Here is a 12,724-nt window from a genome sequence, read left to right as displayed (position 1 = left end):
AAGTCCCTTGACTGAAACAAGCTCAATATTCAAACGTTTTACAAAAGATTTGAAAGCTCTTAAGAAGCAAATATAACAATGAGAAACAATAAAATTGGAAGAAGAGTCCTCTCACAAGAAACAACACAATGAAGAAGAGTCCTCTCACAAGAAAAAGGTAATAGCACTAAAATCTGTTTCCACTAACAAAGATTTGTCTTGCAGCAGTAGCAGTGAAGAGGAAGACAATGAGGGAGATGATGATGAGGCTCTCCTTGTAAGAAAATTCCGTAGATTCATCAACCGGAAGAAGTCCTCTCATCAAAAAAGAGGCCCCTCAAGCTCCTATCACAAGGATAAAGGTAAGAAAAGGGAAAATGAGGGGATCGGATGTTATGAGTGTAAGAAGCCGGGACATTTCAGAGCTGAGTGTCCTTTGCTGAAGAAGGGGAGCAAGTACAAGAAAAAGAAAGTCCTCGTCTCCACCCTATCGGACTCCGATACATCATCATCATCATCGGATGAGGAACAAGAAGAAAAGGCCAACCTATGTTTTATGGCTAACGATAATTAGGAGTGTCTTGCAGCCAAGGTCGACAAAAATTGTTGGTACTTGGATAATGGCTGCTCAAGACACATGACGAGTGACAAAGACCAATTCTTCACCCTTGAACCTAAGAAGGAAGGTGCTGTGACATTTGGAGACAATAACCAAGGTCACATCATTGGTATAGGTAAAGTACAAATCACCCCTTCAACCTTTATTGATAATGTTAGATATGTTGATAGTCTTAAGCATAATCTACTTAGCATTAGTCAATTGTGTGATAGAGATTTTGATGTTTTGTTCAAACCATCTTTATGCATCATAACCAACTCAAATGACAACAGTTTAGTTTTTAAAGGAATAAGACGTGGGAATGTGTATGTAGTAGACCTTGAGGATCTTGCCAAACATAACCCATGTTTAGTTGTTAATGAAACTAAGGATAATGATGCTAGTTGGTTATGGCACCGTAAGTTGGGTCATGCAAGTATGGACACAATATCAAAACTAGTTAAAAGAGATTCCGTGATAGGTTTGCCAAAACTAAAGTTTGAGAAGAATAAAATATGTGAAGCTTGTCAATATGGCAAACAATCAAGGAACTCATTTAAATCCATAAATTGTGTCTCTACCTCTAGACCTCTAGAACTACTACACATGGATCTATTCGGACCAACTAGAACCACAAGTCTAGGTGGAAATAAATATGGTCTAGTTATTGTAGATGATTTTTCTAGATATACTTGGGTCATGTTCTTAGCTCATAAAGATCAAGCATTTTCAGTATTTAAGAAATTTCATAAGGAAGTAACAAATGCTAGAGATACTTCAGTCATAGCTATTAGAAGTGATCATGGAACGGAATTTGAAAATCATCTATTTGATGAATTTTGCATAAAAAGGGAATAACTCATAATTTTTCTGCACCTAGAACACCACAACAAAATGGAGTTGTAGAAAGGAAAAAATAAAACCCTAGAGAAAATGGCTAGAACCATGCTATGTGAAAGTAACCTCCCTAAGTACTTTTGGGGAGAAGCCATTAATACCTCATGTCATATATTAAATAGAGTTTTATTGAGACCCATTATAAAGAAAACACCTTATGAACTTTGGAAAAATAGAAAACCAAAAGTAAACTATTTTCATGTCTTTGGATGTAGGTGTTTTGTTCATAATAATGGGAAAGATAATCTAGGTAAATTTGACTCTAAATCTGATGAGGGTATATTTTTGGGGTATTCTACAACTAGTAAAGCCTATAGAGTTTTTAATAAAAGAACCCTTGTTATTGAAGAATCTATACATGTTGTTTTTGATGATTCTAGTGATATCTCTTCTAGCAAGAGAGTTGATCTTGATGATGATGCTGAAATTCTTAAAGAAAAGATTGATGAGATGACATTACAAGAAGATGAACAAAAATTAATTGGAAATGCATCATCAAGCCAAGAGGCTATTGTGGATCATGGGCTGACTAAGGCTTGGAGGTATGCTCATGGGCATCCTAAGGAATTAATTTTAGATGATCCATCTCAACCTGTTAGGACTAGAGCATCTCTTAGGAACTTAAATAATCATCTAGCTTTTGTCTCACATTTTGAACCCAAACACATAGAAGAAGCTGAAAAAGATGTAAATTGGATAAATGCAATGCAAGAAGAACTAAACCAATTTACTAGAAACAAAGTATGGAACCTAGTTGAACGACCCTCTGAATATTCAATTATAGGTACCAAATGGATATATAAAAATAAACTTGATGAAAATGGAATTGTAATTAGGAATAAGGCTAGACTAGTAGCAAAGGGCTATAATCAAGAAGAAGGTATAGATTTTGATGAAACCTTTGCTCCTGTAGCTAGACTTGAGGCAATTAGATTATTACTAGCATTCGCATGCTCTAAGGATTTCAAATTATTTCAAATGGATGTAAAAAGTGCATTTTTGAATGGGTATATTAATGAGGAGGTGTATGTAGAACAACCTCCTGGTTTTGAAAATCATCAATACCCTAATCATGTGTATAAATTGAACAAAGCACTTTATGGTTTGAAACAAGCACCTAGAGCATGGTATGAAAGACTTAGCAAATTTCAACTAGATCATAAGTTCTCTAGGGAAAATGTAGATACAACACTGTTTTTAAAGAAGAAAAATAAAGAAATGTTAGTAGTGCAGATTTATGTTGATGATATTATTTTCGGTGCTACTAACAATCGCCTCTGCGAAGAATTTGCTGACTTGATGCAGAGTGAGTTTGAAATGAGCATGATGGGAGAGCTGAACTATTTTCTCGGGCTTCAAATCAAACAATCTGAAGAATGGATCTTCATCAATCAAGCTAAATACATCAAGGAGATGCTTAAGAAGTTTGATATAGAGGGAAACAAGTCAATCAGCACACCCATAAGCTCATCATGCCAAACTAGACCAAGATGAATCAGGTAAATCTGTAGATCAAAAGATGTATAGAGGTATGATAGGATCTTTATTGTATCTCACTGCAAGTAGACCTGATATCATGTTTAGTGTATGCATGTGTGCTAGATATTAGTCTAATCCTAAGGAATCTCATCTAATTGTAGTCAAGAGAATCTTTAAATACCTAATAGGAACAAAAAATATAGGTTTATGGTATTCTAAAAAATCTAGCCTGAACTTAATAGGATATACAGATTCAGACTTTGCTGGTTGTAAACTTGATAGAAAAAGCACCAGCGGGTCATGTCAATTCTTAGGAGAAAATTTAATCTCATGGTTTAGCAAGAAACAAAATTCGGTTGCATTATCTACTGCTGAAGCTGAATATGTTGCTGTCGGGAGTTGTTGTACTCAAATCATGTGGATCAAACAACAACTGGAAGATTATGGAATTAAACAAGATAAAATTTCCATTAATTGTGACAATACAAGTGCTATTAACTTAACTAAGAATCCAATTCAGCACTCAAGAACCAAACACATTGAAATAAGACATCACTTCATAAGAGATCATGTACTGAATGGTGATGTTACACTTTAATTTATTTGCACTGATGATCAACTAGCTGACATCTTTACAAAACCCTTGAGTGAAGAGAGATTTAGCGTGCTTAGGAGAGGATTAGGAGTGATTGATCCATCCTAGTGATGTTCTCTTCTAGTTCATTGATTTTGATGATTAGGTTGTGTTAAATATAGAGTCTCTCATCGATGATTATCAAATCAGATCATAAACTTAGTGATTATTCCTTGTTTTGGCACGAAAATAGCATGATTTTTAGGTGCGTGCCAGAGTTCGAGTCGACTCGGATACGTTTCAGAGTCGGCTCATGAGGGGGAGTCGACTCGCACACAGATGGGAGTCGACTCGAGGTCGATGGCAACATATGGGGAGTCGACTCGCGCATATTTTGGAGTCGACTTGAGGTCGAGTCGACTCGGCGACTTACTGGAGTCGACTCGCGGTCGGAAATCCGATGTTTTAACCCTAATCGAAGCGTTTAATCAACACTTCTATTCACCGCCTCCACTGTTCACAAACCCTAGAGCCGTCTCCGACCTCGTCTCCGACCTCCATTCGAATTGTTGTCTCTGAGACGCGAGTCGACTCCAAGGCAGCGCTACACCAAAAAGACAGAAGGCTGTGTTTCGGAAACTGAGAGCCGAGTCGGACTCCGGAAACAGCTCGAGTCGACTCCAAGACTGGACGAGCCAAAAGACAGAAGATCGAGAGTTCGGGCTCTGAGCGCCGAGTCGACTCCCAGTATTTTCGAGTCGACTCGAGTGGGCCAAGTTGAAGAATAGCTCTGTGGATTTCATGGGATGAGCCGACTCCAAAAATGCCAGGTCAGCTCCAGGTTTTGGCGAGTCGACTCCGGGTTAAGTCGAGTCGACTCCCAGTCGAGAAGCTCACTTTAATTCAAATCCGGAACAGTTGCCGAGCCGACTCCAGAAAAGCATGAGTCGACTCCCGCTACAGCCGAGTCGACTCCAGATCGCGCGAGTCGACTCCGACCCCAACGGACACATTGTCAGGATGTGCAGAGTGTGCAGAACGGCTAGTAAAGTGAGTCTAACGGCTAGTTTCCATGGGGAATGGCTTAAATAGCCACAGAGGACTGTAGCAAAGTAGAGAAGCAACATTCCACTCAAAGAAAACAAGAATTCTTCATCTGCAAATGATTTTTCAACGGAAAAGAAGGAAGAGCACCATTAACTCCATTCAACCGACTCTTCCCAGCATTAAAGAAGTCTCCTCCAGCCTTCAAGTCTTCCAGACATTCAAGAGGAGACAGAAAGTTCAAGAAGCCCTTCTCTACTCCAACTCAAACGTGTTTGAGGGCTCTAAACTTCTCTCTTAGTTATATCGCTGTATATCTGCTTTTTAGAAGCTCTATTTTTCTGTTTGTCTTTGTTCTTTCCATTTAGTCTTTACTTGATTCAATCAGGGGATTGAATCAAGAGTGTATAGGTTTGTTGGTGAGCCTAGGTTGAAACCAACGGTGTAAGGGTTCGATTGTGATCCCGGGGAAAACAATCGGGGTGGTTCTAGTCGGTGAGCCTGGAAAAAACCGACCGAGTTCGTTGTGACCTCGGTAAAACAACAAGTTTGGTTGTGAGCTTGTAAAACAACCGGCTGTAATCCGAGGGGTTATAGTGAATTCCCAAGTGAGGCTTGGGGAGTGGACGTAGGAGCAAGGGTTAGCTCCGAACCACTATAAAATCCTTGTGTTTGTGATTGTTTGTGTATCTCTCTTACTTTCATTTCATTCACAGCACATAGCATCTAATTAATCAACTTGCAAAAAGTGTTAATTAGTATTTCGCAAATCAAATAATTGTAATAATTATTTTAAAACCCAATTCACCCCCCCTCTTGGGTTGTTTATCTGGGCAACAAGTGGTATCAGAGCAGGAACTCTTTTACCCAAAGAGTAAAAGATCAAAATGACAACCCCATTTGGATCTTCCCACATTGAGGGCCAATCCACCCAAAGACCCCCATTCTTTAATGGAATCCGACTACTCATATTGGAAGGCTAGGATGAGAATATTTATCCAAGCCCAAGACTATGAGATGTGGACCATTATATTAAATGGACCATACATCCCATCCATCTATGTAGAGGGTGTCACTGTACCCAAACTTGAAAAGGATTGGGATGACCATGACATGAGGAAGGCACAACTCAATGCCAAAGCAATGAATGTGCTTTACTGTGCATTAGATAGGAATGAATTCAATAGGGTCTCTACTTGCAATTCTGCAAAAGAGATTTGGGATAGACTTGAAGTGACCCATGAGGGCACGAATCAAGTCAAAGAATCCAAAATAAATATATTGGTTCATAAGTATGAACTATTTAAGATGGATTCTAATGAAACAATCACTTGCATGTTCACTAGATTTACTGACATTGTCAATGGCCTAAAAAGCCTTGGCAAAAATTATACCAACAGTGAGCTTGTTAGGAAGATTCTTCGCTGTCTACCAAGGTCATGGGAAGCCAAAGTGACAGCTATCCAAGAAGCCAAGGACTTGAATAAGCTTCCACTTAAGGAGCTTCTTGGATCTCTAATGACGCACGAGCTCACCATGAAACAACATAATGAAGAGGAGTCCTCTCACAAAAAAAAGGTAATAGCATTAAATCGGTGTCTACTAAACAAAGACTTGTCTTGCAAGCAGTAGCAGTGAAGAGGAAGATAATGAGGGAGATTGATGATTGAGGCTCTCCTTGTAAGAAAATTCAGAAGATTCATCAACCGAAAGAAATCTTCACATCAAAGGAGAGGCCCCTCAAGTTCCTATCACAAGGATAAAGGTAAGAAAAGGAAAAATGAGGGGATCAGATGTTATGAGTGTAAGAAGCCGGGGCACTTCAGAGCTGAGTGTCCTTTGCTGAAGAAGGAGAGCAAGCACAAGAAAAAGAAAGTCCTCGTCTCCACCCTATCGGACTCCGATACATCTTCATCATCATCGGATGAGGAGCAAGAAGAAAAAGTCAACATTTGTTTTATGGCTAACGACAATGAGGTAATATCCGGAACACATTTAGATTTTACTTTCGATGAATTATATGATGCTTTCAATGAATTAATGGATGAATACAAGACAATAAACCTTAAAAACAAAAGAATTAAAAGTAACTAACCAAACACATCTCCGTAAGTATGATACATTAGTTAAGGATAAAGATATTCTTATTAAAGAAAATGCAGAACTTAAAACAAGCAACCAAATCTTGATACAAAAGAATATACCTTAACTAAAGATAATGAAAGGCTGAACAAAGAAATATTAGAACTTAAAAATAATAAATATATCTTAAATGAGAGTCTCACAAAAGAACTAAATGATCTAAAAACAGAAAAAATAAAAATTGACACTAGATCTTGAAAAATACAAGCCTTTTTGTAGAACGATTTACATATAGCTCAGAAAAATTAGAAGATGATACTTAGTAGTCAACGAGCTGGTATTCAATAGAGCTTAGTTTAGGGTATAAACCTAAACAATAGGCAAAAACTCTTTAGTAATTTCTTTGTTAAAGCAGGAGAAAACAAAACTAAGAAAATAACATATTTTTGCTGTGGAACATTAGGACACAAAGCAAATGTATGTGATTTTAGAAAAGGAAAAACCAAAAGAAAAATTAAAAGGGTTTGGGTTCCAAAAGGAACCAACATTACTAACCATGAAGGACCCAAGAAACTTGAGGTACCTAAAACTGGTATGATTTGCTTGTGTAGGAGTGTCTTGCAGCCAAGGACAACAAAAAATTGTTTGGTACTTGGATAGTGGCTGCTCAAGACATATGACGGGTGACAAAGATCAATTCTTCACCCTTGAAACTAAGAAGGAGGTGCTGTGAGTGTTTGGAGACAATAACCAAGGTCACAATCAATTGGTATAGGTAAGGTACAAATTACCCTTCAACCTTATTGATAATGTTCGATATGTTGATGGTCTTAAGCATAATTTACTTAGCATTAGTCAATTGTGTGATAAAGGTTTTGATGGTTTGTTCAAACCATCACTATGCATCATAACCAACTCAAGTGACAATAGTTTTAGTTTTTAAAGGAATAAGACGTGGAAATGTATATGTTGGTAGACCCTTGAGGATCTTGCCAAACATAACCCATGTTAGTTGTTAATGAAACTAAGGATAATGATGCTAGTTGGTTATGGCACCGTAAGTCTAGGGCATGCAAGCATGGACACAATATCTAAACTAGTTAAAAGAGATTCCGTGATAGGTTTGCCAAAACTAAAGTTTGAAAAGAATGAAAATATGTGAAGCTTGTCAATATGGCAAACATCAGGAACTTCTTAAATCCATAAAAGTTCTCTACCTCTAGACTCTAGAACTACTACACATGGATCTATTCGGACCAACTAGACCACAAGTCTAGGTGAAATAATTTGGTCTAGTTATTGTAGATGATTTTTCTAGATACACTTGGTCATGTTCTTAGCTCATAAAGATCAAGCATTTTCAGTGTTAAGAAATTTCATAAGGAAGTAACCAATGCTAGAGATACTTCAGTCATAGCTATTAGAAGTGACCATGGGTAGCCGAATTTGAAATCATTTATTGATGAGTTTTGTAGTAAAAGGGAATAACTCATAATTTTTCTGCATCTAGGACACCACACAAAATGAGTTGTGGAGAGAAAAATAGAACTCTAGAGGAAATGGCTAAAACTATGTTGGTGAAATAACCTCCCTAAGTTTTTTGGGGAGAAGCCATCAATACTTCATGTCATATATTAAATAGAGTTTTATTGAGACCCATTATAAGAAAACACCTTATAACTTTGGAAAACAGAAAACCAAAGGTAAATACTTCATGTTTTGGATGTAGGTGTTTTGTTCATAATAATGGAAAGATAATCTAGGAAAATTTGACTCTAAATCTGATGAGGTATATTTTGGGGTACTCTACAACTAGTAAAGCCTATAGAGTCTTTAATAAAAAACCCTAGTTATAGAAGAATCCATACATGTTGTTTTGGATGATTCTAGTGATACCTCATCTAGTAAGAGAGTTATCTTGATGATGATGCTGAAATTCTTGAAGAAAAGATAGATGAGATGACATTACAAGATGATAATCAAAAATTAATTGAAGGTGCATCATCAAGCCAAGAGGCTATTATGGATCATGGGCTGATTAAGGCTTAGAGGTTTGCTCACGGCATCCTAAGGAATTAATTCTAGATGATCCATCTCAACCTGTTAGGACTAGAGCATCTCTTAGGAACTTAAACAATCATCTAGCTTTCGTCTCACATTTTGAGCCCAAACACATAGAAGAAGCTGAAAAAGATGTAAATTGGATAAATGCAATGCAAGAAGAATTAAATCAATTTACTAGAAATAAGGTATGGAACTAGTTGAAAGACCTTCTGAATATTCAATCATAGGTACCAAATGGATATATAAAAACAAACTTGATGAAAATGGAATTGTAATAAGGAATAAGGCTAGACTAGTAGCAAAGGGGTATAATCAAGAAGAAGGTATAGATTTTGATGAAACCTTTGCACCTGTAGCTAGACTCGAGACAATTAGATTATTATTAGCATTTGCATGCTCTAAGGATTTCAAATTATTTCAAATGGATGTAAAAAGTGCATTTTTAAATGGGTATATTAATGAGGAGGTGTATGTAGAACAACCTCCTAGTTTTGAAAATCATCAATACCCTAATCATGTGTATAAACTGAACAAAGCACTTTATTGTTTGAAACAAGCACCTAGAGCATGGTATGAGAGGCTTAGCAAATTCTTACTAGAACATGAGTTCTCTAGGGGAAATGTAGATACAACATTGTTTCTAAAGAAGAAAAACAAGATATTTATTAGTGCAGATTATGTTGATGATATTATTTTCGGTGGTACTAACAATCGCCTCTGCGAAGAATTTGCTGACTTGATGCAGAGTGAGTTTGAGATGAGCATGATGGGAGAGCTGAACTATTTCCTCGGGCTTCAAATCAAACAATCTGAAGAAGGCATCTTCATCAATCAAGCCAAATACATCAAGGAGATGCTTAAGAAGTTTGATATGGAAGGAAACAAGTCAATCAGCACACCCATGAGCTCATCATGCAAATTAGATCAAATAAATCAGGTAAATCTGTAGATCAAAAGTTATATAGAGGTATGATAGGATCTTTATTGTATCTCACTGCAAGTAGACCTGATATCATGTTTAGTATTTGCATGTGTGCTAGATATCAGTCTAATCCTAAGGAATCTCATCTAATTGTAGTCAAGAGAATCTTTAAATACCTAATAGGAACAAAAAATATAGGTCTATGGTATTCTAAAGAATCTAGTCTGAACTTAATAGGATACAGATTCAGACTTTGCTGGATGTAAACTTGATAGAAAAAGCACCAGCGGGTCATGTCAATTTCTAGGAGAAAACTTAATCTCATGGTTTAGCAAGAAACAAAACTCGGTTGCATTATCTACTGCTGAAGCTGAATATGTTGCAGCCGAGAGTTGTTGTGCTCAAATCATGTGGATCAAACAACAATTGGAAATTATGGCATTAAACAAGATAAAATTCCATTAATTGTGATAATACAAGTGCCATTAATCTAACTAAAAATCCAATTCAGCATTCAAGAACTAAATATTGAGATAAGACATCACTTCATAAGAGATCATGTAATGAATGGTGATGTGACACTTCAATTTGTTTGCACTGATGATCAATTAGCTGATATCTTCACAAAACCCTTGAGTGAAGAGAGATTTAGTGTGCTTAGGAGAGGATTAGGAGTGATTGATCCATCCTAGTGATATTCTCTTCTAGCTCATTGATTTTGATGATTAGATTGTGCTAAATATAGAGTTTCTTATCTATGATCATCAAATCAGATCATAACTTAGTGATTTTCCCTCATTCGGCACGAAAATAGCATGATTTTTACGTACGTGCCAGAGTTCGAGACGACTCGAGTAAGTTTCAGAGTCGGCTCGTAAGGGGGAGTCGACTCGCACATATACGGGAGTGATGACCCAAAAAATTGATTTAAAGATTAATTTTGATGATCACAAAACCTTGAAGTATAATTACTAATGTTTGTGTTGCAAGAAGAAAGATAATTTATTTTGCAAGGAACATAGCAAGTTGGAAAAATACAAGAAGGCCTCAAAAGCTCTCAAGAAAAGTTAGAAGAAAGCTACAATTTATTGGCCCAAGTTTCAAGTTCAAAGGATTTAAGTTGGAGGAGCAAATTCAAAGAAAGATTCAAAAGAATAGTCCTCGAGTCGACTCCGGAAGTTTAGAGTCGACTCTGGCACTCTAGAGTTTCAAGAAACAGTGCTCGAGTCGACTCCGGGACTCTACGAGTCGACTCCGACTGAGAACAAACAAAAAACAGAAAGTTGATTTTCAGCGCTACAGTGATCTCGAGTCGACTCCAACTTCAGTGCTACAGTGCGGAGTCGACTCCCAGCTACAGTGCCGACAGACTACTATTCACAAGTGACTTCTGTTTCAGCCGAGTCGACTCCTACTTCAGCCGAGTCGACTCCAGCACGCTGGGAGGCATAACGGCTAGTTTTTTGTTGATTCCAACGGCTCTATTTTTGTCTCTAACGGCTAGATTTTTGTTTCCACTCCCTCTAAAGCTATAAAATCAAGAGGAGAGCTAGGAAAGAGGGGATGGAAGTGGGAGAAAACATTTAGGAAAGAGATTTCAAAGAGATTACAAGAAAATCTTCCATAAGCACAAAAGGGCCATCCAAAGCGAAATAGAGAGAAGAAGAGCATCCAAGTGAATCCCAAAGCTTCTCTCCATCCGTGTGCTGCCTCAATCATCCTCTACCTCGTGCCAAATCAGAAGAGGGTCAAGTAAAGAAGAAGCCGAGTTCCTTCATCTTCAAAATTCGTTTGAGAGCTTCTCTTTACTCCATTTGTTTATATTTGATATATTTGCTTAGTTAAGAAGCTTGTATTTGCTTTAAATTCTTAGTCTAATATCTTGTAACTTGATTCAATCAAGGGATTGAATCAAGAGGTTAAGGTTTGTTGGTGAGCCAAAGGAAAACCAACGGTGTTAAGGTTTGTTGGTGAGCCAAAGGAAAAACCAACGTTGTATGGTTGTGGTTGGAGAGCCTTTGGAAAACCAACTGGGTTGGATTGTGAGCCCGTGAAAACAATCGGTTGGTTCTAGTCGGTGAGCCTGTGAAAACCGACCGAGTTCGTTGTGATCTCGCAAAACAACAAGTTGGGTTGTGAGCTTGTAAAACAACCGACTGTAATCTGAGGGATTATAGTGAAATTCCCAAGAGGTCTTGGGAGTAGGTGCTGGTGCTGGGGTGCACCGAACCACTATACATCTTTGTGTTTGTGATGCCTTATCTCTTGTATTTCATGCCTTACATTCATGCTTGATTGTGTAATATCTCTAGCTTTGTTTTCTATAGAGTTATAAGTGATTGTTTAGAGTTTGCTTAGCTTCCACTCCATTCTTACCATACACATAGATTAAAATTGATCATACAACTATAAGTTAATTTTAGATCAATTGCACCCTAAAGCCATAGTATAATTGCTCTAGCTTAATTTTCCACTGCTTTACTTGTAATTGCCTAGAGCTTAAGTAAATAACATCTTATTATTCCGCTGCATTCTATTCAAAGTAAAAATTAGGGAACATAATTTTTAGAAAACCAATTCACCCCCCCTCTTGGGTTGTCACCTTGGGCAACAAGTGGTATCAGAGCAGGTGCTCAAGATTAATTATTGATCTCACGATCAAGAGCCAAAGATCATGACAACTCAAATAGATAGTTTCTAGAGAGGGACAGTTAATTGATAGGCCTCCACTATTTAATGGCATAAACTACATATATTGGAAAGCACGCATGCGCATTTTTATTCAATCACAAAACTATTATTTATGGAAATCATAATAAATGACCTTCACACACTCTCTCAAACTATTAATGAAAAGGACTTAGCACAATTGAATGCTAATGCTATGAACATATATATTGTGCTATTCATGAAACGAACTTTAATGAAATTTCTGCATGCTTATCTGCTAAGAGATCTGGGATACTTTAGAAAATATTTATGATAAATCTCAGATTAGCTCACATGTGCTTCAATTGCGTACTAAATGAGATTGCAGAATCCTCCACAGTAGCCGAGTCGACTCCCAGTTTGTCCGAGTCGACTC

This window comes from Phoenix dactylifera, unplaced genomic scaffold, assembly GCF_009389715.1.
Source record: "Phoenix dactylifera cultivar Barhee BC4 unplaced genomic scaffold, palm_55x_up_171113_PBpolish2nd_filt_p 000267F, whole genome shotgun sequence".
Classification (NCBI taxonomy): domain Eukaryota; kingdom Viridiplantae; phylum Streptophyta; class Magnoliopsida; order Arecales; family Arecaceae; genus Phoenix; species Phoenix dactylifera.
The sequence above is the reverse complement of the archived record's forward strand: the minus strand, read 5'-3'. Positions refer to the sequence as shown.